The 26656-nt window shown below is 41.9% G+C and overlaps 1 long non-coding RNA gene across 1 annotated transcript in view; it reads right to left on the bottom strand.

The window, feature by feature from the left end:
- LOC124615247 overlaps nt 1-26656 on the bottom strand; it is an 811296-nt gene that overhangs the window by 410152 nt on the left and 374488 nt on the right. Inside the window, exon 2 of the long non-coding RNA XR_006979767.1 lies at nt 20381-20434. This is a non-coding gene — a long non-coding RNA (uncharacterized LOC124615247). The remainder of the gene's footprint in view (nt 1-20380; nt 20435-26656) is intronic.

The raw sequence follows: 26656 nt of genomic DNA, 5'->3' as shown, positions 1-26656 counted from the left end.
ATGCTGCCAGGAGGGAGGTGTCACCACTTTTGAATACTAGAGAATAAATGGACGCGAGCAGCTGGCACAAATTAATTCTGGGTAGGGTTTTCTCATCATACCAGTTGTGTCGAAGAAGTGGCTGACGTGTAGCTGTAACATGATCTGTGCAGCCTGATACACACAGCATATCGCAGTGAAGGAGTCACACGTTCTATGAGTTAAGTCTTCAGCAAAACTAGAAAATAATTACATGATTATTGAAAGCTTACCAGAAAAATAAGAGATGTATTCAAAAATTCTGTCAGGACTTACTGTCTATACAAATAAAATTCTATTTTAAAACTGTTACCACGTTGATCGGCGTCGATAAATGTAATAATTCCGTGCGTTGCCTGACGGATGGCCTACAGCAATGGGGGGGTCGTAGCGTGAGTTAACTTTTCTCAGCAACTAATAGTTCTATTATTAACGCCATTAATGTGGATGAGATGAGACCGCTGATTGGTGCTGCCTATCACAGACAGTGTGTCTGACGTACCATCGCGTGAGCCCGCCAGACATGTCTCAGCTGCGTTTTGTCCCTTTTTAGCGTGCTGAATAGTGGCGTGTATGATTGTCTGTAGCACATGGCCCTTTCTCTTCGTTTCCGTAACTTTCCACAGACACCTCTTTGGTACGGATAACGAATTACACCCTACTATTTTTACGTGAGCAGACACGGACGAGTTACGCTGAACAGATGTTAGTTTGGCAATGGAATCGAAAGTACCTAAATTAATATTGCGTATTTTCCTTTTGCAAGAGTAGTTAATAAGAAATATTTACTAGCACAAATGGGTTTCGGAAGTGCTCACACGCACCATTAGTGGGATTATTAGTCACATAGCATACCAGACAGTCACCTGACGGGTTCTGTTACGCAAATCACAATGTCATGCAAATGATATTACGTCCTCTAGCTCAACCTGCTGCGAATGAACCGTGGAAATGAAGAAACTAGGTACCTACCTCATTTATGTCGTTCCCCAAGATCTTTCCAATCAAATACTAATGATCTCATATCCTCTGCACTGAACTAATGGTTGCTCCCTATCGACGAAATAAAATACTTATACGAAAGAATCAAATAAAAATAGGCGAGGTGGCCTTGGTCGTCATTATTGTGTCGAGACTCTCCTTGATTGCCTCCGGTTGTATGATGCCTTCAACTGAGTGATTCCTTTAGTTACTATTTCTCCGAGAATCACTTCGGAGTGATACATCCAGTTATAATGTCCCGTTGACTTCAAAGAATGTATTGCTTACAGTTACACGCCATAGCATAATAAAATGGCAGTGTGTTTGCTAGTCATGTATCGATGTGCCATGCTTTAGTTCAGTATTGATTATCTGCATCCATTCCGTTGAACATTTGTTATAGTAATATTTAGTCTTAAGACTGGTTTGATGAAATCCTCTGTGCTAGTCTGTCCTGTGCAAGTCTGAATTTGCTTAGTACTCAGCTTTCGTTTTCTTCAACAATCTCCCCCCCCCCCCCTCCCCGCCATTTACGTTCCAAATTTCCTTCCATGATCAACTATATGCCCTAGCAAACAATTCCTTTCTTCCGTCAAGTTATACCATAAAAGACTTTTCCCCCACATTCAAAATCTTTTAATCACTTTCCAGGGCAGCATCAATTCCATTCAACTGATCTTTTTTCCATCTCTGACAGACTTACAATATCAAAACATCTTAAAGTTATTACTTCGTCTCCCTGAACTGTAATTCCTTTTCCAAATTTCTCAATGGTTTCCTTTAACGCGTGCTTTGTGTACGGAATGAATAATATGAGTATAGGCTACAACTCTTACTCCTTTCATGTTCGAGTCTTACAGCTGCATTTGTAGACAGCGATTCGCTTTCAAAGACCTAACTCCAATCAAAAAAGTCTAATGCTCTTTCTAAAGCTACAAAATCTGTATATACAAGTTTCTCTTGCTTATGCAGGTATGATGTATATTATTTTGCGACAAATATCTTCGTTGCTAGTGAAATTCGTCATGACTGCTGCCTATGTGTGACTGCTATAAGCTTGACTTGCAAACGGGGAATCTGTAATGTTAAAAATTTAGTTTGAGTAGGCGAATATAAATAATAGGCAACTACAAATGAGATCGAAAGCACGTGTGGAGCTACGTTGCCCTAACTCGGCGCGTTAAGGCTCGCGGGTAATCGCCGGGACGTGCGGGCGGCAGTTATCACGTCCTGCGCTGACGGCAGCAGCCTTGGGCCGCCGACCGTTTGTTCCTGCTCACCGCAACCCGCACCGCATGCGTCTGCTGCCATCTAGCGGCACAACGTCCAAATAAGGCCAACCTACCTCCAGCCACTTGCGACGAGTGGCGCCGCTAGGCGGCAAGTAACGACACTACTAGAAATCATACACGACGGAGAGGGAAGTTTGAAACGCTGGCGTTTCTTTGGGCTACACATTTCGTTCAGTAAAACACAGTATGACGAAAATTGGTACTGTGCAAATGAGGAGGCACTGGCAGAGAATTTATAATTAACTTGCTGCGAAGAGATGTAATGTTGCAAAGGGTTCTTTTTAGGAGGAAAAAGAACTTACAGCAAAAATAATAGATTTCATGTCCTGTAGCAAGTATATTACCAATCATTGATCATAATTGTGTCATTTAGCTGCATTTTCGTTCTGTTCATTTATATTTATACATGTGGTTCCTCTAATAAATTCGGTAACAATTCAAACATTTTTCTCTCAGCTTGATTTATGTTAAGCTATATAGTGTTCTTCCTGTGCCTCGACTACAAATATTCGTGGGTAATAAAATAATTAACAGTCTTTTCCACTCTGTTATTAATTCTGGAATTCTAGAAACACAGGGAGAAACCGAGACACTGAGCTTTTCATTTACTATATTAGAGAGCTTCTATGCGGTTCTTATTCCGAACCTGGTTTGACTCGATTTGGTATACTTTTTCCATTGCCTTTGTAATATCCCTAACAGTTTCTGTACGCTACGCGCGGCTGCTTCGCTTGTCTAAAACGCGATTTTATGAATGTTTCTGTGGCAAAGCCTGTCCGTAGTTCTAGAGATGCGATTGTTTTCGCTTCCGCCGTTTGTGCTTCGCAGTTGAAATCAGTCAAAAGCGCTACCACGTGTCAGAGATTCCTTAAGCTGACTCGACTGTAGGAGTGCAGAATCATTGTATTTTCACGCATCTCAGTGTTTACGAGACCATTCTTCTAGAACTATCGAGCGAACGCTGATATATTTGTGAAGGTACATTCATCGACGTATGTGGATGCGGTTTGCAAAATGTGCTGCGCCTAGAGTGAGTAGCAGAGAAGTAATAAAGTTAAACTTGATACACAATGCGGCAGTTTTTCATCCATTTCAGTGTTTATGACGTCATATGTCCTCAAATATGACAGATAAGTGGTTCTTACCCCGACAGTGATTGTTGCCAGAGAGTAAGAGACATGTGTGCCAAGTTTGGTTGAAATTGGTTCTGTGGGTAAGCAGATGTGGAACATACACACAGACATAAATATACATACATCCATTTTTGTGAGATGTATGGATATACAGAAGATATCCCCGAAAACGTTTGTCGTTGGAGTTCAGGTTGATCCTGCATACAGGTTATCCCGTTTATCCCGACCACCCAAAGTAATGTTTGCTTCAAAAGTGAAATAAAAGATCATCACACAAACGTTGTTTTAGTTACCAAGAGGGCCTTGACTTTCTAGTAACTTTGTTCGTTACGAGGATAAGAACAGCAGAACGTCTTTTTTAAATAGCAACCTGTAATTTTTCTTTGGTTGCCCACATCCTCTCTTCAAGACCTGTTCAGGAACGTACCACAGTGTACTATTCACGTAAGCACGACGTTATTAAAAACTTAACACATAACTGACTTGACTCTCCTGTACTAGCACACAGTACATGCATGAGAGTAACCTACCTTGTCCACATGCTGGAGCTGACAGTAAACAAATGAAAACAAAAGAAAATGCTCACCACCGTAATCAATTGAAGTTTTTTGTGTGAGTTGAGCGTAATCCAACGAATAAAAGTTAGAAATACTGTTCATCTATGGTGAATGCAAGTTAGCAGAACAGTAATGACCGGCGTACATTTTCTTTGTCTTTTATTCGTTCATTCTCAAATCAAGTATGCGAAAGTGTTACCTAACTCTGGGTACTGTGTGCTAGTGCAGGAGAGTAAAAGCCAATTATGTCTTACATTTTTAATAACGTCATGGTTACTTGAGTGGTACACTGTGATACGTTTTTGAACTGGTCTTGCGGAGGTGAAGTAGGTCGGCGAAGAAGAGATACAGGGTGTTCAGGTTAAACATAGACTAGTATAAAATTAAATAACTAGAAATAATTGAGAGATTTATTGACTGTATGTTTCTACAAGTGTTTTTTTTTCTTTTACACACCTAATACAAGTCGATATGCGTATCATTAGTGGCGCAACAGACACGTAGTCTGTGTCCCAGTTCTCTCCAAGTGTTTTGCAGCATTGCAGGCGTAACATTCGTCACAACTGCACGAATGCGATGACAAGATTTGGCAGATCACGAACTGCTGTCCGGTACATTTGATTCTTGATAATTCCCCACAGAAATCAAGTGGTGTGTTGTCTGGTCTACTAGGGGGGGGGGGGGGGGGCAAGCAATCGATGGACTACCTCTCCCAATACAGCGGTTCGCAAAATGGAATGGTGCGCTATCTTGTAGCACGATCATTTCAAGAGGAATTTGTGACATAGCATACAGCAACATGTCTATCTACACTGTTGCATTAACTGCAGGCTCCGCGGAGGAGAATGCTCCGATTGAGGTGTCCTTCAACAATCCATACCGCACATTTGATTTGGAGAGTCACTTTCGCTCTTTATCTCTACGTGGGAATGGGGTTCCGTTACTCATATGCGGCAGGTTTGCATGTTTACCGTGCCGGAAGTATGGAGTGTAGCCTCTTTCCAGAAACAGATGAAATCGAGGAATGATTCGTGTTCATCCATTTTAGCCAGAACTGTCTCCGCGAATGCCTTCGTCAGGCTTGCTTTTGTGACGATGCTGCAGTTTGTACGCCCGAAGGCGCTACTTTTTACGGACAACATCCTGTAATGTCAAATGAGGTAACTGTTGTTGCAGTTTGCTTGTCGCATTGACTTACAAGGGCTCCGTAGGAATGACGTACGGATTAATTCAACAGCAGCCTCTGAAACTGCTCGCATGGCGTGGTGGCCGACATCGAAAGCGAACTCTCTGTTTCACAAGAAGCCGCTTGTCCCATTTCTTGACTGTTAGGTAATTGGTAACATCGTCAGTTGGTCGCAGGCCATATTGACGCAGGAAACAATGTTTTACCAGTGTAACAGACTTAACCTCAGCGAGAGAAAGCACGCAGAGTAGACATGGGGTACCAACTGCCGCAAGCAAATACAGAAAACATTTTGAGTAACCAAACTTTTAGAAGCAAAGTCACCAATAAATATCTCTATTACGTCTCAAGTTATTCCATTTTATATTATTATACAATTAATCTAGACACCTTGTGTTAGGTGTTATTTAAAAAAGACGTAGCCTACTGCTGTTTGTACCTTTGTAACGACCAGATTTACAAGAAAGGCAGCCATGCTGATTAATGTCTCCCTAGTAGCCAAAAAACATTTGCTTCATACAGGGTGTTTCAGAAGTGATGGTCAGTATTCAGGGAGATAACAGAAATGATCATTCGAAACAAAAAGTCAAGTAAATATGAGTTCTAAAAGGCATACCTTAAGAGCTATGAGCAATTCTTGATCTTCGATAATGTGAAACAAATCTCTTCTACTGAAAGCTCGTTGCTTTCCATATTTTGGGAGGTGGTAGTATGGACCAAAACAAGAAAAAAAATGTTCAGTAAACATGTGCCCTAAAAAGCATACCTTAAAAGTTATGAGTAGTAGTTCATTAGAAGAGTTCTGCTTCAAAGTAGCGAAGGTATACCTTTCAAGGTATGCATTTTAGAACTCATGCTTACTGGACAATATTTTCTTGTTTTGGTCCATATTACCACTTTCCAAAATATGGAAGGCAAAGAGCTTAAAGGAGAAGAAATTTGTTTTACAGAATCGAAGAGCAAGAATTGCTCATAGCTGTTGAGGTATGCGTTTTAGAGCCCATGTTTACTTGACTTTTTTGTTTCGAATGATCATTCCTGTCATATCCCTGAATATTGATCATCACACACACACACACACACACACACACACACACACACATATTTATATATATATATTTTTTCGAACCCCGTGGTAAACCTTCAGAGAATACTTGCAAGGCGTTTTCATCGCAATGGAAGGCAGTTTGAGGCAGTATATGAGCCGGCGACAGTTTCACAGCAAGAACTACAAACTCTAAAAGAATCAATGCTTAAGAGAATTTTTGAGGTAATTAGGAAGAATGGTGGTTAGACAAGTACTAACAGTGCAGTAACACCATAGGACGGTGAGTGCCTTTATACCAGTTTTCATGCAGGAAAAGCAAACAACTTATTTTGTTGCTCTTGTTATGAAAGAAATTATGTAATTCCGTCGTCATTGTTTATGTCTTGAATGCCTGTACTATTATCATAGCAAATTCGAAACACTTATGCTTCAGACATTGTACTATTACTTACGTGGAACTCTGCCATATATTACGAGGGCAGTTCAATAAGTAATGCAACACATTTTTTTTCTGAAACAGGGGTTGTTTTATTCAGCATTGAAATACATCAGGTTATTCCCCAATCTTTTAGCTACACAACACTATTTTTCAACGTAATCTCCATTCAAAGCTACGGCCTTACGCCACCTTGAAATGAGGGCCTGTATGCCTGCACGGTACCATTCCACTGGTCGATGTCGGAGCCAACGTCGTACTGCATCAATAACTTCTTCATCATCCGCGTAGTGCCTGCCACGGATTGCGTCCTTCATTGGGCCAAACATATGGAAATCGGACGGTGCGAGATCGGGGCTGTAGGGTGCATGAGGAAGAACAGTCCACTGAAGTTTTGTGAGCTCCTCTCGGGTGCGAAGACTTGTGTGAGGTCTTGCGTTGTCATGAAGAAGGAGAAGTTCGTTCAGATTTTTGTGCCTACGAACACGCTGAAGTCGTTTCTTCAATTTCTGAAGAGTAGCACAATACACTTCAGAGTTGATCGTTTGACCATGGGGAAGGACATCGAACAGAATAACCCCTTCAGCGTCGCAGAAGACTGTAACCATGACTTTACCGGCTGAGGGTATGGCTTTAAACTTTTTCTCGGTAGGGGAGTGGGTGTGGCGCCACTCCATTGATTGCCGTTTTGTTTCAGGTTCGAAGTGATGAACCCATGTTTCATCGCCTGTAACAATCTTTGACGAGAAATTGTCACCCTCAGCCACACGACGAGCAAGCAATTCCGCACAGATGGTTCTCCTTTGCTCTTTATGGTGTTCGGTTAGACAACGAGGGACCCAGCGGGAACAAACCTTTGAATATCCCAACTGGTGAACAATTGTGACAGCACTACCAACAGAGATGTCAAGTTGAGCACTGAGTTGTTTGATGGTGATCCGTCGATCATCTCGAACGCGTGTGTTCGCACGCTCCGCCATTGCAGGAGTCACAGCTGTGCACGGCCGGCCCGCACGCGGGAGATGAGACAGTCTTGCTTGACCTTGCGGCGATGATGACACACGCTTTGCCCAACGACTCACCGTGCTTTTGTCCACTGCCAGATCACCGTAGACATTCTGCAAGCACCTATGAATATCTGAGATGCCCTGGTTTTCTGCCAAAAGAAACTCGATCACTGCCCGTTGTTTGCAACGCACGTCCGTTACAGACGCCATTTTAACAGCTCCGTACAGCGCTGCCACCTGTCGGAAGTCAATGAAACTATACGAGACGAAGCGGGAATGTTTGAAAATATTCCACAAGAAATTTCCGGTTTTTTCAACCAAAATTGGCCGAGAAAAAAGAAGTGTTGCATTACTTACTGAACTGCCCTCGTATTTTGCTTCTGGACAGAAAGTTACTTGGGACGGTCAAGATAAATTGGACAGCCTGTATACCTGTCGCACTTGAAAACGTAACTGGCCGGACATGTGTGTGCACCGAAGAAAATTTTTCAGTTAAAATGATGAGTATCTGAGGTCCAAACGACAACTTTAACTTTTACCAAACAGGAATGTTTGCAAGAGAAACGATTTTGTTCTCGCGAAAACCTGTAGGATAAATTTAGAGAACCGGTACTGGAGGAAGAACTGGGCGTGCGTCGCGCGAAGGCAACATGTGAATAAAATAAGAGAAACGAGGACGCTAACCGAGGAATACTGTCTATTCAGCCACTTTTCGTTTGTTCCACAGCAGGCGCGCATACAAGGCAGGGTTCTGAGAGGGAGGAGGCTCAGTCTTTCTACCTTCATCCTCATGCTCCCCTCTCCCCCACCTACCCCTACACCGAATTGTAGTTTTCTGTCTCCATTACCTTTAACGTATCAGTGTTGCCTAGTATTTTAATAATAATAACATTGAATATATAAAAAAGTTAATGTAATGGGTGTTTTTCCGGTTCTACCGGCGCATCCGCAAACTGCGTCGGATTTGCTGTAGGTAGCAGGTGTGTTCAGTCTGTAGGTACTATTCCAGAACACACGCTCATCCGTAGTTTCTTATGCAGAATCTGATTCTGCAATACAAAATGTGGGTTCCCATTTGAAATTTTAAAGTTGCCTCCGCCCCACCCCCAGGAGGCTGGGATGGCGGGCTAATTTTTGCACCAGCAGATGTCCCCCTCGAAAATGATCAACTTTGGATTCTACACATTTTCTCGTGTGAAGCTTACTTTTCGAGTTATTCTGGTTTGTCAACTTAAAATTTACACCCTTTGTGCATATACAGGGCGTTTCAAAAATGACCGGTATATTTGAAACGGCAATAAAAACTAAACGAGCAGCGATAGAAATACACCGTTTGTTGCAATATGCTTGGGACAACAGTACATTTTCAGGCAGACAAACTTTCCAAATTACAGTAGTTACAATTTTCAACAACAGATGGCGCTGCGGTCTGGGACGCTCTATAGTACGATATTTTCCACATATCCACCATGCATAGCAATAATATGGCGTAGTCTCTGAATGAAATTACCCGAAACCTTTGACAACGTGTCTGGCGGAATGGCTTCACATGCAGATGAGATGTACTGCTTCAGCTGTTCAATTGTTTCTGGATTCTGGCGGTACACCTGGTCTTTCAAGTGTCCCCACAGAAAGAAGTCACAGGGGTTCATGTCTGGCGAATAGGGAGGCCAATCCACGCCGCCTCCTGTATGTTTCGGATAGCCCAAAGCAATCACACGATCATCGAAATATTCATTCAGGAAATTAAAGACGTCGGCCGTGCGATGTGGCCGGGCACCATCTTGCATAAACCACGAGGTGTTCGCAGTGTCGTCTAAGGCAGTTTGTACCGCCATAAATTCACGAAGAATGTCCAGATAGCGTGATGCAGTAATCGTTTCGGATCTGAAAAATGGGCCAATGATTCCTTTGGAAGAAATGGCGGCCCAGACCAGTACTTTTTGAGGATGAAGGGACGATGGGACTGCAACATGGGGCTTTTCGGTTCCCCATATGCGCCAGTTCTGTTTATTGACGAAGCCGTCAGGTAAAAATAAGCTTCGTCAGTAAACCAAATGCTGCCCACATGCATATCGCCGTCATCAATCCTGTGCACTATATCGTTAGCGAATGTCTCTTGTGCAGCAATGGTAGCGGCGCTGAGGGATTGCCGCGTTTGAATTTTGTATGGATAGAAGTGTAAACTCTGGCGCATGAGACGATACGTGGACGTTGGCGTCATCTGGAGCGCAGCTGCAACACGGCGAACGGAAACCCGAGGCCGCTGTTGGATCACCTGCTGCACTAGCTGCGCGTTGCCCTCTGCGGTTGCCGTACGCGGTCGCCCTACCTTTCCAGCACGTTCATCTGTCACGTTCCCAGTCCGTTGAAATTTTTCAAACAGATCCTTTATTGTATCGCTTTTCGGTCCTTTGGTTACATTAAACCTCCGTTGAAAACTTCGTCTTGTTGCAACAACACTGTGTTCTAGGCGGTGGAATTCCAACACCAGAAAAATCCTCTGTTCTAAGGAATAAACCATGTTGTCTACAGCACACTTGCACGTTGTGAACAGCACACGCTTACAGCAGAAAGACGACGTACAGAATGGCGCACCCACAGACTGCGTTGTCTTCTATATCTTTCACATCACTTGCAGCGCCATCTGTTGTTGAAAATTGTAACTACTGTAATTTCGAAAGTTTGTCCGCCTGAAAATGTACTGTTGTCCCAAGCATATTGCAACAAACGGTGTATTTCTATCGCTGCTCGTTTAGTTTTTATTGCCGTTTCAAATATACCGGTCATTTTTGAAACACCCTGTAAAAGTATTTGGTTGTAGTAAAATGTTCTATGGGCAGGAGGGGGAGGGGAGGGTTCATGGTACCTATGACGCCCCCTTTGCATCAGCTCCTGCTCCGTACGCGAAGAGATTAGAACAGAAAATTGCAAATATTGGTAGGAAGTACTTGCACCATGTGGAGTGAATGCCTAGATGTGGACAGGGAGAATGGCGGAAAGTGTGAGAGGAGATGCACGGCTTTGCAGCCGTGGTCCAGCGACCAGCAGATAAGCCCCGGGGCGCTGCCTCTGGCAGGTCAGGGTCGCAGATCGGCCACCGTTGCGTCAGCGGCCGCCGTCGCCACGGGGTTTCACCATTTCCCGGGTCATGCGGGGCTCTCACCACGTTGAGACCGAATTGTTTCACTCCTTATGCATAACTATGCTCGGCGTGTAGCATTTCTGAGAAGTTAAAATTGCGAGCCACAAAGGGACTCTGTCGCCAGCACCAGTAATGTTGTTCCGATCGAGGTGCCGGGCGCAGATCACATACCTTTCTTCTGTGGTGGCCTGATACTTCCTTCCCATTCCTTGTTCAAACAACACAGGATTTCCCTGCGACTCTGTAGGACTACCAACCCAACCGGCCTGCCTTTCCTGTTCTATTCGCAGATGGAGAAGGGAAAAACGACTGTCCATATGCCTCCGCGCGAACCCTAATTTCAATTATCTTGTTTTCGCGATTCTTATGCGGAATATAGGTAAGCAGCAGTAGACTCATTCTGCAGTCAGACTCAAATGCCAATTCTCTACATTTTTCTCAATAGTGTTTTGCGAAAAGAATATTGTCGTCGCTCCGGGTATTCCCATTTCAGCTCCTCCGAAATACTCGCGCTTTGCTCGAATCCACCGGTAACAAATCCAGCAGCCCTCCTTCAAATTACTTCGATGCCTAGTAATCATCTTGGGGTTTAAGCTCTTTTTTGTCCGTGTTTGCTTTAACAATACATATGTTTTTGGATAGGGTCCGCCTTCAGCAAAACACAGTTTTGTTCTTTGTCCAAAACATGTTTCACTGCAGTTGCAGCACCATCAATGGGCTTTCTATTTTATGGCTGTTAAACATAAATAATGAACTTTACTGTTTGTATAGATGTAAATATTAGTTTTCAAATCGTAATTACAGATTTTCGAAGAAAGACATAAAATTATTAATTCATACCTTTTTACCACATGGTGTGGTTCTCCTGATGTGCTACGTTTTCACAGTGACTGATTTCCTTCATCTGCAGCCTCATACAACTTAGTGTAGACAAAATTATTTATACAAAAATTGCGATTTGGAGACTGTTATGACTATGCCTGAAATTAATTAATTCTATGTGGAAGGTTGTGTGTGTGTATGTGTGTGTGTGTGTGTGTGCGCGTGTGTGTATGTCTATTTACATTATGTTTCACTAATGTTTTCTGTTTTCCTCACATTCTTCATTGTGTTATTCAGCAGGATTAGCCGAGCGGCCAGGGGAGGTTAAGTAGTGTGTTAGCTTAGGGACTGATGACATTAGCAGTTAAGTCCCATAAGATTTCACTCACATTTTTTGTTGTAAAAACAAGATGGCGGACAGTGGAAAAGTTGAAGGTGTTCTATGTCTTTCAGAGGTGTCTGTCTGTCTCTCTGTGTGTGTGTGTAAAGGGAGAGAGAAGGACGGAGAGAGAGAGAGAGAGAGAGAGAGAATGTTTAAGGATTTTTCATAATTATATATATATATACCACCACTAGGACCTTGCCTAGAACAGTGGTGCGGGTCTCCCACATCGTCCCCTATGCTCCTCGAGGTATGGGACCTCATCATATATATATATATATATATATATATATATATATATATATATATATATAATCCTTAAACCTTCTCTCTCTCTCTCTCTCTCTCTCTCTCTCTCTCTACACACACACACACTCTCTCTCTCTCTCTCTACACACACACACACACACACACACACACACACACACACACACACGCGCGCGCGCACACACATAACCTTCCACATAGAATTAATTAATTTCAGGCATAGCCATAACAGTTTCCAAATCGTAATTTTTGCTTAAATAATTTTGTCTACACTCAGTGGTATGTGGTTGCAGGTGGCAAACTGTGAAAGGAATCAGTCACTGTAAAATCGTATCACATCTGGAAAACTACACCATGTGGTAAAAAGGTATGAATTCATAATTTTAAATCGTTCTTCGAAAATGTGTAATTACGATTTACAAGCTAATATTTACATGTGTACAAACAGTAAAGATCATTCTGTGTTTAACAGCCATAAAATAAAAGCCCACTGATGATGCTGCAACTGCAGTGAAACATGTTTGGGACAAAGAACAAAACTGTGTTTTGCTGAAGGCGGACCCCATCCAAAAACATATGTATTCGATGTCTCCGTTTAATCCAGTATGTTGGGATCCCAAACACTCGAGTGGTACTGAAGAATGGACCGCAATAGTGTTCTATACGTGGCCCGTTTTGTAGATGGGCTAAACTTCCCTAGAATTCTCCCAATAAACCGATATCGACCATTTGCCTTCCCTACTATTGACCTTACGTGCTCGTTCCATTTCATATCGTTTTGTAACGCTACTGCAAGATATTTAATTGTTGTGACTGCGTCAAGTCAAGAAACATACCACCAGTACTACTTAAAATATCACATTAGCGATTTTCCCACTCATCTGCATTAAATTAAATTTTTCTACATTTAGAATAATTTGCCATTCATCACATGGTCACTCAGCGACAATACTTTCCCGTACACATCAGCAAACTGTCGCAGACTTCTGCTCACCCGGTCGTTCAGATCATTTATATATATAGAGCACAAGAGCAGTTGGATCACACTTTCTTGGGCACTCCTGACGCTATTCTTGTCTCTGACGAACACCCGCCGTCCAGAACTATGTACTGGGTTCTACACGGCGTCTGCTAAGTTCAAATGGTTCAAGTGGCTCTGAGCACTATGGGACTTAACATCTGAGGTCATCAGTCCCCTAGACTTAGAACTACTTAAACCTAACTAACCTAAGGACATCACACACATCCATGTCCGAGGCAGGATTCGAACCTGCGACCGTAGCAGCAGCGCGGTTCCAGACTGAAGCGCCTAGAACCGCTCGGCCACGTCTGATAAGTCAATCCCTATTTTTAAATAGTTATAATTTCTTTTATTTATGAACCAATTTTCTTTTAACTATCTTTGTTAGAGACAGCACTCCTTGAGGTTGTGTTTCATACAATTTTTTCTTTTGTTTCAGTTGGAAAATACCTCCTGTGTCGACTGTGGAAGAACGGGCCAAAACAGCAACTAGTTATGAGATTTGGGATCTGTGATGCGAGTACTAAAGTGATGGAGAGTTAAACAAGGGACCATGCAACAATGGATGCAAAAACAGATAAAAATTGACATTCCTATTTATTAAAACAACGAGCGTCGCCGGTGCAAGAAGATGGCGAAGACCACCAACTTGGAGGACACCAGAGAACGTTGACCGAGTTCGTGAAATGTTCACGACGGCCTTACGAAATCATTGCGTCAAGGATCTCGTGGAAGTGGTCTTTCACGTTAGGTAGTTGCAACGATTCTTAAGAAAGATCTCACTTCTACGTCACGCAAGCCACATTATGTGCAGCAATTGTTTCCTGATGACTGTGAAACAAAAGTAGTTATAAGAAAATTGGTTCTTAAATAATGAAATTATAATTGCTTACAAACAGGGAGTGACGTATCAGACATCTGTATTACTTAAGAAGTCTTCGAGCAACTCACATATCAGGAAACCTACTTCATATGCTTTGGACCTTTATTAACAGTCTGTTGCAGGGTACTGTGTCCATCATAGTGGAACAGAATATAAGAGTTCTTTGCGGTGCCTGCCCACAGTGCACAGTGCAGTTCTGTTTGTACTGAGTTGAGACGATAGGCTGGATGGTTATGCCAGAAGAGGAGCCGTGGCGAGTGCAGCGTGGCTGGGCCGGGGGACACGGAGCAAACAGCAGCCGAGGTGCTGCCCAGCTGTGGCGCCGCCCCGTTATGCAACACGTGTCTGTCTGCAGCGGCACCAGCGCAGCGCCCGGTAACTGGAGCATGCAGCAACGGCCCCACCACCCAACAACACGGAGAACCATCTCAAGAGCACAGCATCCACATCTGTAACTCTTCTGAAGTGACAGGAACTCTATGCGACTCCCGAAGGCAGCCAGAAATCTTTGTACTGACGCATCCAGATAGCTTACGAGAAGAAATAATAATGAGCATTTACCTGGATTCGCGGTTGACTGTTCATATAGGTAATTGTTAAAATAGCGATCTCCAGTTTTAATTATTCAAAGACTTACCAGCCAGGGGTGTTCAAAAGTGCTTAGGGGGGGGGGGGGGGGGGGGGGTAGGACGTCAAACGGGCCGATTTGGAGCAGGAGAGGCGCCACAGGACATTTTAATTTCCACTTTTACAAATAAATTCATAAAACTTTCTCAGCATGACCAGGAAGGATTTAGGATTCGCTCTCATAGCAGTGGAAGTTCAAAAACATTACAAAATAAAAAATTTCTATGCGTGCAATTTCTTCATTTTTTTCACTTATTTTTGGATGCATTTGTTGCTACAGGTACACTTTTCTTCATTAGTAAGAGAGAGACTTCGATGAATTCTGTACAGCATGCAAACCATTGCTATTAGTGGAGCAAAATAATTGATGATGGTCGAAGTAGAGAGGATATAAAATGTAGACCGGCAATGGCAAGGAAAGCGTTTCTGAAGAAGAGAAATTTGTTAACATCGAGTATCGATTTAAGTGTCAGGAAGTCGTTTCTGAAAGAATTTGTATGGAGTGTAGCCATGTATGGAAGTGAAACATAGACGATAAATAGTTTAGACAAGAAGAGAATAGAAGCTTTCGAAATGTGGTGCTACAGAAGCATGCTGAAGAGAGGAGGTATTGAATAGAATTGGGGAGAAGAGGAGTTTGTGGCACAACTTGACAAGAAGAAGGGATCGGTTGGTAGGACATTATCTGAGGCATCAAGGGATCACAAATTTGGTACTGGAGGACAGCGTGGAGGATAAAAATCGTAGAGGGAGACCAGGAGATGAATACACTAAGCAGATTCAGAAGGATGTAGGTTGCAGTAGGTACTGGGAGATAAAGAAGCTTGCACAGGACTGAGTAGCATGGAGAGCTGCATCAAACCAGTCTCAGGACTGAAGACCACAACAACAACAACAACAACATGCAAACCATACTTACTGGTGTATGGAACTCTAGAATTTATTTAATTTATGAAGAAATTAATGAGCTGTTACATTTTAAACGTCATGTTTAGAAAAAACTAAAATTGTATAGTTAGTTATCTCAAATTCTACCACAGTTCTCAATAGACTTGGAAAATTCTCGAGTTTCATACACCTGTAAGTATGGTGTTTTATGCTGCTCAAAATTAATCGAAGAATCTCTCTTACTTATGAAGGAAAGTGTACATATAGCAACAAACGCAGCCAATAGTGAGTGAAAAAATTATTTTGTTGTGTTTTTGAACTTCCTCTGCTGTGAGTGTGAATCCTGAATCCTTCCTCTTCATGCTGATTGATTTTCATGAATTTATTTGTAAAAGTATAGACAGTGGAAATTAACGTGTCGTGTGGTGCCTCTCCTGCTCCAAGTCGGCCCGTTTGACGTCCTACCCCCCTTAATTTGCAGGCTTTTATTAATTGTGTTCCTTCATTTTGTTTTTAAATACCTCTTGCTTTAATCCATGTTCACGCGTCTTGTTAGATCCTAAGCAGGTACTCGAAGACCAATAAAGTCTAGTGACATAGGTCTAGTAGGTGTATCTACAATTCGGTCTGAATTACACTTAACCATTTAACCAAGGAGGACAGCGGCGAGGTTCTATATTGAAATGACATCCAAATACGGACCGTGTACGGCGTGGTGTTCTCATATGTAATGTCGTTTGTTGTGGCTCTATTTTATGTGAATCCTAACAGAGAGAGAGAGAGAGAGAGAGAGAGAGAGAGAGAGAGAGAGAGTTTTTAAGACGGATGACTTTCGAAGCGCTGTACAGAACTGGGTTTCCGTTACTCCATCCAAATATTAGGGAATTGGAACTCATCACATACCGGTATAATGATCTTTCAGTATATTCATATGCATACGAATTGTCTTTCGTTCAATTATTTCACGCGTCGTGGCTCTTTGTATCTCGTGTTTCATGCATGTATGTTGTGTGGGTCTTGGTGACTTAACTATGCTTTGAATAGAATTACATATATTTCTACTTCAAGATTTTAAAAGTTATACGCAATGCCTTGCCACTATTTGCAAAATTTGATGTGTTGCCGCCGGAGCTCCACATTGCTGCCGGTATCTAGCTATTCCACGTAATGTTCATTCTGTCTTCAGCAAAGACAGTAGTTTTCCTGAACTGTCATTGCGATCTTTAGATAACAACAGTGAACAGCAAGCTTCGGTTCTTTTTTTTTTAGCATGGCCTTTCAGAACAGAAGGCAGGTTTGCGGTTGGAGTTTGCAGGAGGTGTTGGCACTCGTCACTTTATAAATAACGTGTGTGCCTTGTGCTAGTGACCGTTCAGAATTTTTAGATAATACAGCTAGGCTAGCATTTGAGGCAGACATGCTCACTGCAACTATCTTTGCTACAAGCCGAGTTACTTACACACTGTAAATGCTAGGCCATCAGAACTTGATACATTTGTGGAAACCACTTAAATAGTCTATTCGTGCCATTATTATTGCTCTGCAGAAGAAATAGACTTCCCCTACCTCTTCACTGATGATTTTCCTCTGTAACCCTTGGAGTCACACAGCGTTATCTGATTATTTATTGGTCTTAACATTATATATCGGAGGGTATTTTAATACAGGGCATATTTCAGGATACATTCTTGCGACTAAAGCAGATGTAGGCGGCATAGTTCATGAATGGACTCACTGCAGCTTACCAGGTACATTTAATTACGAACCCAAACAATCGCCTCGTATTTGCAAAGTGTTTATTGTGCGACGTTCTTGCTTCAGATGCATTTAGGTGTACTGAATACTGTAGCGAGAGGTAAGACACAAAATATTCTTCAGGCGACACGAAAACCTGTTAAGAAAGTCACCGTGACTTACATTTCAAATGCGCTGTTGCCAGCGAAACAGAATAACCTCCCTAACCAGTTTTCCTGTCGCTCTGCTGTATGGGCAACGGAGTGGAGTACGGTGACGAGAGTTTGGTGTCATTGAGATCCGCTGATAAGGAGGTGCACAGAGAGAGCATTCGGCGGTAAACTGTGCTCCGCTATTAAAACGTTACACAGGAGCGAGTGCGTAATACTGTCTCTGTCTCTGTCTCTGTCTCTCTCTCTCTCATCGCTCTCTTTCTCATCCACAAATACACAGAGAGCGAACAGGCGTCTTAATGGCTCGTAAAAGCTGCCGGACGTGTCTGTTTAGCGCAGCATTTTGCGTCCACCTGCTGAAATTCGCTAGAAACGGCGGAGTTGCCGCTATGACGTATCGGCACGAGGCAGAGTGAGTCGACATTAACGACTTGAAAATAACTGATACTGAGAACTTAAATTATAAAGCGCAACACTTTCTACGGTGCACTGGTCGTTAAATTTCCCACAGATTGTAAATATTTCAAAGGACGACCTGTATGTTAATAAATAGTTTTTATTCAAGCATTAGCTTATCCTGGTAATCACAATATTATTTAAGATTCATGTATTTCCTTTCTAACCTAAAACGATATTGAAGCAAATCATAAACAGCATACAGCGCATGCAGCGCCCTACTAACGCTAAGGCTTTTTTAAGTCACAAGTTTGATACTGTGTTTTTTAATGCTTATCTTGCGTTATTCTTCGGACAATAGTTTTTCTTAGACTTCTTTTGTTATGTGCCGTTTCAGGTACTTCATTTTTTACTCTCTTACTTCGCTGATGACACACCTTCGCGGTATCGCATTTCAAATGATTCCAGCTTCTTTTCAGGTTTTCTGCGCGTCACTTTCACTTCCGTTCATGCAGACATCGTCTCACATAAAATCCCTTACCAATATTTGATACCAGTCTAGTTGATTCTTATTCATTTAAGAGATGCCTTCAGGCGTTAGTGGGGTCGTACCGAGGCTCATTACTGAAAAATGCTTCATCGTCGACTAAAATAAGAACTAAGCACATAAGATGCTCATATGATAGGCGAAAAATGTGTGATACAAAGAAGTCGTATGTAATACTGACATTAAATTTTCAGCCGCGTGGGTAATACCTCAAATGATACAAACTATATTCTTTCTCCTTGAAATACCATTTCTTCTCTAACGGACAGTACTGACAGTACGATGTTTACATTGCTACATGGCAGTGAATACTGTCAACACAATGGAAGGAGTTATTATTTTTACTTTACATCTGAATGTTACTGCTGCCCAGCAGACGAGAACTCACGTTCAAACTTAAGTTATTCTAGAGTGTCACTGGTAAAATTAAAATATACGCTTGTAGTGGTATGCTGCAACTATTGTGCGAAGATTTTCTGTGTATCACATTGACAGAATCATTTGAAGACTTCAGTTTTGTTCGATGTGCCTCATAGTTTCGGAAGGTTGTCTAATATGGCTTTCAAAGGTAATATATTATAATCAACCAGGAAAGAGCTTGACAGAAAAAATGGGCATGAATTTTCTTATTGCTATTCTTTCAGTTACAATGCTGTAAGTATTAGCTACTTCACAACTCACCAGAATAAAAAAAAAATATTCTCCAGAATTTATTATTGTGACCTACAGAGATTTAAGCAGTACTGTCGAATGGATCACTTACAATTACTAATTATTTCTCTGTTAACTAAAGTTTAGAAACTGGTAACTGATTTCTGTTTGTACCGAAAACGATGCTGCGCATTCATTATTTAGATTTTTATTTCGAGCTCTGGAGACGTTATATACGACATTAAGGTTAACAGCTATATTTTATAGCGAATATACATAATTATAGCGCCGAACAGTGTTATATACGAACGCAATTGGTGGTAACGTATTTTAAGGTAGGTCACAAGTAAAAAATGCAGAGCGCTTAAACTAAATTTCCTGTCAAAATTTGCTAAGTAGTGAAGTGATCAGAGATAGCGCTCATAGTTACAGAAACCTGAGTTAAACTTGAAGAAAACCAGCTGAATATGTTCTGGACTGACACGCAAGAGCTAAATCGTATGCTGGAGCAAATACTTGATATCTGCGGCATATTGATGGTTGTCGTCAGAACAACAGAGTAGTGACGTCAGTGTGTACTACGCGACACGTTGGCATTAACTCACAAAAGGAATTCGGTGGTAGGAAAACAGCAGATGATAACAGAATGTGAACAACTTGGAACAGTGATAATTCACAGCACTTATCACGACATGAGACAGACTGCGGAGAAACGTTAAGGAGGCATTATATAAAGACCATCCTAGAAAATGGGGGGGAGGAGGAGGACGTCACTTACAGATGGATACAAATAGGATACCACAATGTAGTGGGTTATGTTGTTTATAGTTCTTAGGCAACGCGACTTCTGGTTTCAGTTTTACTAACTCTATTTCGTAAAGCATACAGTTACATACCTATCAGTATCCAGTGGAAGAGATTATTTATTAGTGATATATAATATTAAAAAAAGTAAATTCGTAGTTAAAGGCCACTATGTCCTCAGTAAAAATCCGATTGAAGTTCATGGTCATTGTACCATGCTTGAAATTACCTATCTGTCCTCGTTTGATGCGCCTGTTTGTTGGCTACCAGCGATACACCGTTACGTTGCGTGTTGCATAACCGAACTTCGTAAGGCGCTTTCCGAATGTCTGCTGCATTTACGTCGATTCTGTATTGCTAGTAATCCAAAGAAGTAACTTACCTGTATCATTCCTTTGGGTTTGCTCTTTCGTATCCTCGGGTTCTCCAGACATAGCTGCAACAAACAGAGAGGAATGTTAGGATTATGCGAGTGCAGAGAGAGTAAAATGGTAGAGACCACGTTGATAGAATGTAGGTAATAGCATATGTTGACGCATTGTGAGCATATAAAATAAAACCAGAATATGTTATATTCGACATTAAGGTTAACAGCTATAATTTACAGCGAATACACATAATTATAGCAGCGAACAATGTTGTATACGAAAGGTAATTGGGGGTAATGTATTTTCAGAGATACGTCACAACTAAAAATGCAGAGCGCTACAAACTAAACTTCCAGTCTAAATTTGCTAGTAAGATGTGATCAGACATAGCAGTCATAGTTACAGAAAACTGAGTTAAACTTGAAGAAAAGCAGTTGGGTATCTCCTCGACTGACAAGCAAAAGGTAAATCAAATGCTGAAGCAAACACTTGAAATAACTTTAGTAACAGAGAAACACTGGCGGGGCAGGACGAAAGCCAGCGCACAGTAGTTGAGTGGTTGATATTCTGCGGCGGATGGGGCGGCGGCAGGCGCGTTAGGCGTGTTTGGATGCCGTCCGACACGGAAGCACCCCGGGGCCCCCAGACCACTGGCAGTGCCTGCTGACAGTTAAACGACCCGCCGGTCACGCTGCGAATCATAAACAACCGCCTGCAGGCGGACTTCGCTAGCTCTCCAGTTGTACGCGCTGATGCTATTGCGATCTTTATGTGCTAGGCAAGTATTCACGGACCTTATTTGTGCGGCATTGTGACTTCCATTTGTTCTCGAATACAATGACTGATATTTTTATTGACAAAACCAGTTTCGACGTCGTAAATCTCATTCGCAAATTTTTGGGTATCGTTTTGTCGTAGGCCAAAAATTCAGGATCAGTGGAATGCAGTATGGCTAATGTGGCGTTTGCAATGTTACGATCATTAATATAATTTTATGTACTAAAACGAACTACGGCTCCATATTTTCATGAAGTGTGCGAGTGAAATTTACAAACAACTGACAGCCTCTGACAGCTATGTATGTAACATATAACTACAGCTCATCTGTACAACACTGTGAATATGATATCTGATGATGGGTTATCCGGAAATCATCGACTGATGATGTTTTACTAAGTGGCTTATTCGGCAGTGTACCGCTGCAGTTAATTGTGAAGACACCAAGCTCTTCCCTTTGTTGATCCATTTCTTCCTATTCTGTGTCTATTCCTCCCCCTCCCTCTACATTTTCCTGCTCTTCACTTCGTTGTAGTATTTACTATTGTACGATACTATGTTGTTGTTGTTGTGGTCTTCAGTCCTGAGACTGGTTTGATGCAGCTCTCCATGCTACTCTATCCTGTGCAAGCTGCTTCATCTCCCAGTACGTACTGCAATCTACATCATTCTGTATCTGTTTAGTGTATTCATCTCTTGGTCTCCCTCTACGATTTTTACCCTCCACGCTGCCCTCCAGTACCAAATTGGTGATCCCTTGATGCCTCAGACAATGTCCTACCAACCCATCCCTTCTTCTAGTCAAGTTGTGCCACAAACTCCTCTTCTCCCCAATTCTATTCAATACCTCCTCATTAGTTATATGATCTACCCATCTAATCTTCAGCATTCTTCTGTAGCACCACATTCCGAAAGCTTCTATTCTCTTCTTGTCCAAACTAGTTATCGTCCATGTTTCACTTCCATACATGGCTACACTCCATACAAATACTTTCAGAAACGACTTCCTTACACTTAAATCTATACGATACTATAAGACTTGTTAAATCAATCTTTGCAGTAACAGATTTTCTAGTTCTTATTTCAGCGTTAATGCAATATAACGTTTCATGTACTATGGTAGCCAATCATTTCATAATTAATAATTTTCTGTTTAATCAAACTTCACGCACTTTCAAGCCCTGATTTTCTGGTTTTCTACTAGCAGTGTTTCAATATCAAACTGGCAGTTTCTTAAACTAGTTTCTCATTTTTAAACCAATATTTCAGATCAAACACCACCACTGTCTTAAACTTTAAAAGTAGCTCTTATTTCGATAATAGGTTTTATTTTTATTTAATAAGTGGTAGAATTATTTCAGTTCTTTTACAATAACATGTAGCTGCATTCTTTTGTAATTTGCTATTATTCCGTCATATCGCTTGATGTTCTCAGCTTCCTTGTAGCACACTGCAATTCGCATTCGGTTTGAGGTCAAAAGCCGTAATTTACGATGCCACAGCACTATGGGACTTAACAGCTGAGGTCATCAGTCCCCTAGAACTTAGAACTACTTAAACCTAACTAACCTAAGGACATCACACACATCCATGCCCGAGGCAGGATTCGAACCTGCGGACCGGTTCCAGACTGAAGCGCCTAGAACCGCTCGGTCACTGCGGCCGGCTGAGAGATATTCATCATCAACTGAAAATGTATGTGCTCTGTAAGAAAACGTGTAAAACATTTTGAGGGTGGGAACATATACTGCGTATAGCGTCATCAAAGCGCACGTTATGTGTCCTCTGTCATGGACGATGAGTTGTAATAGGTTAACAGACAATTTCGCAGCGTCGTCTCCCTGTAAAGGAAGTAGTTCCCTACACGTGCGGTACAGAATTGCTCTTAAAGAAACAATCGGAGAATTTCTTCGACAAAATGTGTGTTGTCGTTGAGCATCGCGGTTTTTAGTACAGTCCCGAGGAAACAATTCGGCAAATATTGCTGTGATATATTGCGCGTCAAGCTTAGTCTACCTCTACCTCCTTCCGATAGGTACTTTTTGGAATTTATAAATAATCAGGTACCACGGAAATAAGACGCCAGCTGTCGCGAGATAGAACTTGAGGTTCGTGTGCTACTGTATGTGTTTTCAACAGTGTTTCACGGACAGGAACAACGGTGGAGGAAGTGCGTATTGTGAAAGGCAAATAAAGGTACTTGTTTTTAGTGCTATACAAATCTCTTATTTTTCGTGCCTTACGAATAACGTGGCAATTGCTTCTTTTGAATCGCTCGCCCCACCAAATGTCTTACAGTGAAAAAGATTTCATTGCCGCAGGTGAGTCAGTCAAGGACTACCGATAATAATTTATATTACACAAGAACTATGTGGTGAGTTTACAATTATACGACTAATTTTGCGAGATGGTTTGCTGTATCAATCAAGTGGTTAACAGTTACCAAGAAGGCATAAAATGAAATGGCGACAGATGGGGCAACATTCGCAGTAGTTTACCGGAGCATCTTATTTCTTCAATGTTACCGATGGATAATTATCTAGCCGCAGTTTGTAAGTGGCTACTTCGCAGATCTTTTAAGAAAACGAATGAAACAGATAATAAATAAATAAATCTACCTTCGTATTAGAGTGATATGAAGAAAGTCTTATTGTCACAATAGAAAAATCACATTATGAAAGGTACATCACTGATTCATCACAATTAATCCCAATAAATTTTATCAGTCCCCCAAAACTTACATATGTTCCTGGGTTTCAACTCAAAGGCAGACATCATTTTGACTACTCTAACGTGCATCGCAAAAGCTATCGAACACACGCCGTAAACTGTGTTGTAAATGTGTCCCACATCTGACTCTCTACTCCGCAAGCAATACCATAGTGTGTAGCTGAGGGTTCAATGTAAATCAGTGATACTTTTGTCACCTAGCAGACGACGAGAGGGAAAAACTGTTGTTGGTTCCCTTCAGTATAAGTCTGAGTTTTCTTACGTTATTCTATTTTATGGTGTGGCGTTTATAGGTACCTGATCTTTGAACTGTAGTTGTGACGACACAGACTCCAGACAACGATGATGGCATGCAGTGTAAACAGAATAGGAACCTTGGTGAATTGTCGAGTGACTTTCACGAGCACGACGCCACACAAATGAAGGGCAAACAATAGATGGAGATAGCGGACGGCGAGGAGATAGCTAACTCATATGGCTGTCAAACGAAATTACGTAAGATTAGTTAGTCATCAGCTGCGCTGTGTACCTGTTTCCTCCTCACATTTTTCTTATGTCCAAATAATTTTTCTTTGTTTCTTACGTTGAAATGAATTTAGCGTTTCTTGAAAGAAAAAAAGATTCTAGAGTGGGAAATTCCTTGAAGCATAAAACGCTAATGACAGCCGACTTTACAGCATAAACTCCTCTTCGATTCACCACACCGCCCTCTCTGTCCCTCCCTCTTTCTCTCACTTTTCCATGTAAGAAGTAACAGACTATAATTTCGATACGGGTTCGCGTTCCCATCGTATTGGTGTAGTAAATGTGAAATGGCGCAGACAAACAACAAATGGAAAATATTGAGTCAGGTGCGTCGCGTTGCAGCGTTGACACCACGACTGGCTGTTTGCGAAGTTCATCACTGCACTGAAACGTTGAGTTATTGTGGATGGTTATGTAAATGAACAGGTGTTTGAAGAGTTTTCGGTGCCTAAGAGAAAAGTCGAATTTAATCTACGAAGGGGCAAAATATAGCTATTTGAGCCACTTACCTCTCCTTACCCGTAACATTCTAACATATCAGTCCCGTACTCAGCCGATGATCGTTCGGGCCAAAGTCCCGTTACCTCTCACCGACAGGTTACAGAGTATCACGTATGTTATGCGACTTGTGGATTTCTTATGAGTGCTTGTACAGTATAGTGTAGTGTTCATGTTGTTATGGCTGTATGGAAACGAGAAAGTGAAACGTGGTGCTACACACAGCGTACTTCTCTCGAATATCACCAAAGAGACTGCCAGGCTCCGTCTGATGGACTTATCATCATCTACAATATCATTTACCATCACTCAGTAGAAGTTGGTAACTTGAGCGAGGACACTGGCGCGAAGTCTGGTGATCAAGAACTGTGTACCATTACGTCTCCTCGTCGGCCATATACTGGCGATGAGAATTTCTGACACCCAGAGTTCGAAGCAGTTACCTCAGAGTCAAGCGCCAAAACAGAGGCGTGCGCTAGTGACTTCGATTATGGAGACGTGCGATAATATTCCACAGATAAAAAGATGTGTGACTAGGGCCCCCCGTCAGGTAGACCGCTCGCCTGGTGCAAGTCTTTCGATTTGACGCCACTTCGGCGACTTGCGCGTCGATGGGGATGAAATAATATTGATTAGGACAACACAACACCCAGTCCCTGAGCGGAGGATATCTCCGACCCAGCCGGGAATCGAGCCCGGGCCCTTAGAATTGACATTCTATCGCTCTGACCACTTAAAAAAAAAAAATCTCATTTTGTTCGCTTTTGTTCGTTGCATCTGCTCGGGGCGGACGTCGTAAGACATCCGTTTAAGTTCGTTGTTGACCGATTAGCTCAGTTATTTTATTACAGAGGGCAGCTAACCCTCTGACCGAACACGCTGAGCTACCGTGCCGGCGACCACTCAGCTACCGGGGGCGGACGTTTCCGCACCTGAAACTACTCAGTTTCGTACCAGGCCGCTCAACTGGGTAATTCGTATGTGTCTACTCTTTTCCGCTCGACAGGCAGGAGTACAAGTACAGTGGCTTTCTCCATCAGTAACGTAAGCTCCATTGAAAATGTCATATTACCGCCTGGAGCTGCTAGTAAAATATTTTATTTACACTACCACTTTCAGCCATTTTGACGATCATTATGTTCCTACATACAAAAAATAATACTTGAATAAAATTATAGCCCGCATCTCGTGGTCGTGCGGTAGCGTTCTCGCTTCCCACGCCCGGGTTCCCGGGTTCGATTCCCGGCGGGGTCAGGGATTTTCTCTGCCTCGTGATGGCTGGGTGTTGTGTGCTGTCCTTAGGTTAGTTAGGTTTAAGTAGTTCTAAGTTCTAGGGGACTGATGACCATAGATGTTAAGTCCCATAGTGCTCAGAGCCATTTGAATAAAATTATAACCTTAAACTATCACAAATATTTTCCTGATGTGAATGTTAACAACAAAGTACAATAATTAAAGTCCACGTACACACATAAAGGTATTTACAGCATCACGTTAGGCGAAATATAAAATCATTGTCTCTGTTATACACTGAAAATATCAGTTTAGCATACCGTAACACAGTGATGTGAGTTATTATGAAAACCATATATCATAAAAATGTAAATGGTTTACATAAGTACAGAGTTACCTGTTATCAAATCGTAATATAAATTACATAGTATATAAAAACTGAAAACTGTAATTTATATTACTACATGATAACAGGTAACTCTGTACAAATGTAAACAATTTACGTTTTTGTGATACGCGGTTTTCAT

The sequence above is a fragment of the Schistocerca americana genome, chromosome 1 (assembly GCF_021461395.2).
Source record: "Schistocerca americana isolate TAMUIC-IGC-003095 chromosome 1, iqSchAmer2.1, whole genome shotgun sequence".
Taxonomy (NCBI): domain Eukaryota; kingdom Metazoa; phylum Arthropoda; class Insecta; order Orthoptera; family Acrididae; genus Schistocerca; species Schistocerca americana.
This window is presented reverse-complemented; position numbering and strand designations above follow the sequence as displayed.